The following is a 5,137-nucleotide window of genomic DNA, read 5'->3' as shown; positions in this document are numbered from 1 at the left end:
GCCTTCCAAAGTGCTGGGATTAGAGGTGTGAGCCACCTCACCCAGCCACTTCCTTTTACATACTTTATTTCTTTGGAGAACCATGAGGTTGGCAAGATAGATAATCTGATTCCCATTTTAAAGATGGTGAGGATGACAAGACTGCTGAGTGGCAGAGATAAGCCACTTAAAGTGGATAAAACCACTTGTCTACCACAAGTGGTTTTAATTCTAGTTACTACAAAATATAATTATTCAAGCCTACCCACAGTTATGAGGATTGAAATTCTCACATTTCCAGTCATCTAGATAAGTAAAGAAGGACATTTTGTTTATTCGGTTATTTATATCAGCATGGACTCATGGATATGTCTTTTATTCTATGGGTTCTGGAATCCATTACTGTTGTTAATGGTTTTTATTGCTCAAACTGCTTCAGCTTTAACCCTCGGGAGCTCTCTCAGGTTGGTTTCTGTGTCCTTCAATGAGCTCTCATACTTTTTTGAGCACTTTTTCTCTTTCTGCCACCATAAGCCCTTGTGTTTCCCCTTCCCAGCACTGAAATCAACCACTTCTCCAAGAAACCTTGGTTCCTGTTATTGAAGAATGCTATTTAAAAGCAAAATCTGTGGTGCAATGGATAAGAAAAATAATCCAATCATATATTGCTTGCAAGAAATCCACCTTGTAAACTGGTAAATATACTTATAGACCGAAGGTAGAAAGAGGGTGGAAAAAGATATTCTATGCAAATGGAAACCAAAAGTCAGCAGGAGTAGCTATACTTAGATAAAACAGACTTTAAATCAACAACATTAAAAAAGAAGATAAAGATCATTATATAATGATAAAGAGATCAATTCAACAAGATGATACAACAATCCTAAATATATATGCACCTAACACTGGAGCTCCCAGATTCATCAGACAAATAGTACTTGACCTAAAATAAGAGATATACGGAAATACAATAATAGTGGGGGACTTCAGCACTCCACTGACACACTAGACAGATCATCGAGAATGAAGATCTAGAAAGAAGCACTGGCTTTAAATTGGACTTTAGACAAATGGACCTAAGAGACATTTACAGAACATTCTACCCAACAACAATAGAATATACATTCTCATCGGCACACAGAACATTCTCCAAGATAGACCTTATGTTAGGTAGGCCACAAAACATGTCTTAATAAACTTATTTTCAGTTTTAATTTTTTCAGGAGATGGGGTCTTGCTTGTTTTCCAGGCTAGAGTGTAGTGGCACACTCTTGGCTCACTGCAGCCACGACCTCCCGGGCTTAAGCCTAAATAGCCAAAGTAATCCTGAGCAAAAAGAACAAAGCTGGAGGTTTCATATTATTTGACTTCAAATTATGCTACAAGGCTGTATTAACCAAAACAGCATGGTACTGGTATAAAAATAGACACATATCTAATTTAGAAGGGTTAAAAAAAATAGACATATACATCAATGGAACAGAATAGGAAATCCAGAAGAAAAAGCCACATACCTACAGCCAACTGATCTTTGCAAAGCTGCCAAAAATTTACACTGGGGAAAGGCCCTACTCAATAAATAGTGCTGGGGAAATTGTATAACCATATGCTGAAGAATGAAACTGGACCCATACCTCTTACCATATACAAAAATTAACTCAAGATGGATTAAAAACTTAAATGTGAGACCTGAAACTGCAAAAATGCTGGAAGAAAATCCAGCAAAAATTCTTCTGGATATTGGCCTAAGCAAATAATTCATGAGTAAGAACACAAAAGAAAATGCAATAAAAACAAAAATAGACAAATGGGACTTAATTAAATGAAAAAGCATCCGCACAGCAAAGATATAATCAACAGAGTGAACATACAACCTACAGAATGGGAGAAAATATTTGCAGGCTGGGCATGGTGGCTCATGCATATAATCCCAGAACTTTGGGAGGCTGAGGTGGGATAATCGCTTGAGCCCAGAAGTCCAAGACCAACCTGGCCAACATAGCAAGACCCCATTTCTACAAAAAAGTAAAATTTAAAAATTAGCAAGGCATGGTGGCATGCACTGGTGGTCCCAGCTACTCTGGAGGCTGGGGTGGGAGGATAATTTTTGTCTTAGAGTTTGAGGCTACAGCGAGCTATGATCATGTCACTGCACTCCATGCATTCCAGCCTGGGTGACAGAATGAGATCCTGGGGAAAAAAAAAGAAGGAAGGAAGGAAGGAAATGTTTGCAATGTATGCATCCAACAGAGGACTAACATCCAGAATCTACAAGGAATTCAAACAATACAACAAGAAAACGACAAATAACCCCACTTAAATGTGGGCAAAAGACATGAACAGATACCTTTTAGAGAAGACATACCAATGACCAAGAAGATATAAAAAATGCTCAACATCACCAATCATCAGAGAGATGCAAATTGAAACCATAATGAGGTATCACCTTATACCAGCCAAAATGGCTGTTATACATATTATACATATAATATATACGTAAATAAAATGTACATACTGTGGAATACTACCTAGCTATAAAAAAAACGAAATCATGTCTTTTGCAGCAACATGGATGCAACTGGAGGCCATTATCTGAAGTGGAGTACTCAGAAACAAAATGTCCTGCCAGGCGCAGTGGCTCATGGCTGTAATCCTAGCACTTTGAGAGGCCGAGGCAGGCGGATCACTTGAGGTCAGGAGTTCGAGACCAGCCTGACCAACATGGCGAAACCCCATCTCTACTAAAAATACAAAAATTAGCGGGACGTGGTGACACACTATTTGGGAGGCCGAGGCAGGAGAATGACTTGAACCTGGGAGGTGGAGGCTGCAGTGAGTCAAGATTGCGCCACTGCACTCCAGCTTGGGCAACAGAGTGAGACTCCATCTGAAAAAAAAAAAAAGGAACAAAAAGTCAAATACCACATGTTCTCATTTATAAGGGGGATCTAAATAATGCATGCACATGGACACAGAGAGTGGAATAACAGACGCTGGAGACTTGGAAAGGTAGGAGGGTGGGAGGAGGGTGAGGGGTAAGAAATTACCTAATGGGTACAATGTACACTATTTGGGCAATGATCAGGCTTAAAGCCCAGCTATTCAATATATCCACATAACAAATATGAACTTGTACCTCCTAAATCTATGTTTTAAAAAAACTGAGCTCTAGATGGGCTCGATTGCTATGAGGATATCATTGCTTCTATGCCCTCTCAGTTGTCAGAGCTAGGAAAGATATGTATACATACGAACCCATGCATAAACCCAGAAATATTTACTTCTGTATCTGTTTTATGATACCAGCTAAGGAGAATTATATGAAAGTTGTTCCTCTGTCTTTACAACCTAGTATATAATAGGTTTACATAAATATTTGCTGAATTGAATTAATTAGAAAATTAGAGGAATGAAGTGATGTTGAAATGTATTTGAGGATTGAAAGGGAGAGCAAGATAAATGGGTCTTTGACAACTGGTGACACTGGAGGGGTTTGGTCTTGGATTCAGAAATCAAGGTTCAAAAACCAGCTCTTGCCACTGAGCCTCAGGACCTTGAATGAGTTGCTTAATCTCAATAGGCCCAAGTTTCCCATCTATAAGAAGGAATAACTGGGCCAAGTGATCCTTAGGATTCCTTTCAGCTTGGGAACATGAATCTGATTACACTGCTCACTTGCTTAAAGCATCTTTTTTTTTTTTTTGAAATGGAGTCTCACAGTGTCACCCAGGCTGGAGTGCGATAGCACGATCTTGGCTCACTCCAACCTCTGCCTCCTGGGTTCAAGTGATTATCCTGCCTCAGCCTCCTGAGTAGTTGGGATTACAGGTATCTGCCACCACACCCAGCTAATTTTTGTATTTTGTTAGAGACAGGGTTTCTCCACGTTGACCAGAATAGTCTGGAACTCCTGACCTCAAGTGATCCGCCCCCCTCGGTCTCCCAAAGTACTGGGATTACAGACATGAGCCACTGCACCTGGCTAAAACATCTTTTAAAGGCAGGTATTTTCTCTTTATTTTCCCCCCAAAGCCATAGTAATAAATATAATTTACAGTATAGTTTGTGGTGTGTGTATATAAACACATATGTATATACATATATGAACACATATGCACGTGCATAGATGTGCATATGTGTATTAGGGATTGTTTTGAGATAATGTAACAGAAATGTAACTGTGCCTTAAATAAGGTAGAAATTAACTTCTCTTTCACAAAACTTGACTTCTCTTTTACAGCCTAGGGCTGGGCTTTTCAGAGCTCAAACATCCCCAATACACAGCTTCCAACTCCAGGCCCAAGGTGGCTGCTCCAGTTCCTACCAGCATGTCTGCATCGCAGCCAGTGGGAGGAGAAAAAGACAAAGAGACAAAGTAGTGCACACCCATTTGTTTTAGGAGTGTGACCTAGAAGTGACACATGCCACTTCTGCTCACATCCCATTGGTCAGAACTTAGTCACATTTCTACACCTGACTGCAGAGGAAGCTGGAGAATGTAGTCTCTAACTGGGAAGCCAATGTGCCGACAAACACTCAGGGATTTGATTATTAAGATAAAGAACAGGAGAATGGATTGATGGAAAACTTGCAGCCTCTATTATGATATATAAAATGGAAGCATTTTTACAGGATGGCACTTTGTGTGTGTGTGTGTGTGTGTGTGTGTGTGTGTGTGTGTGTGTGTGTGTGATAACAGATCAATTTTTTTTTTTTTGAGGTAGAGTCTTGCTCTGTCACCAGGCCGGAGTGCAGTGGCGTGATCTCGGCTCACTGTAACCTGTGCCTCCCGGGTTCAAGCAATTCTCCTGCCTCTGCCTCCCGAGTAGCTGGGACTACAGGCACGAGCCACCACACCTGGCTAATTTTTTGTATTTTTAGTAGAAACAGGGTTTCAGCGTGTTGGCAGGATGGTCTCGATCTCTTGACCTTGTGATCCACCCGCCTTGGCCTCCCAAAGTACTGAGATTATAGGCATGAGCCACCACGCCTGGAGAACAGATCAGTTTTAATCCTAGCACCTGAAGCTATACAGGGTATGCTCTATAAAGTTCGTGGGACTGTTGTAGACACTTGATAAAGTGACAACTGTGCAATACCACTTAGTATCTAAAAATCAGGAACATACTATTGAATTGCTTAAACACAATCCACAGAA

Source organism: Cebus imitator, unplaced genomic scaffold, assembly GCF_001604975.1.
Source record: "Cebus imitator isolate Cc_AM_T3 unplaced genomic scaffold, Cebus_imitator-1.0 Scaffold24, whole genome shotgun sequence".
In the NCBI taxonomy this organism is placed as follows: Eukaryota; Metazoa; Chordata; class Mammalia; order Primates; family Cebidae; genus Cebus; species Cebus imitator.
Note: the sequence above shows the minus strand (reverse complement) of the source record.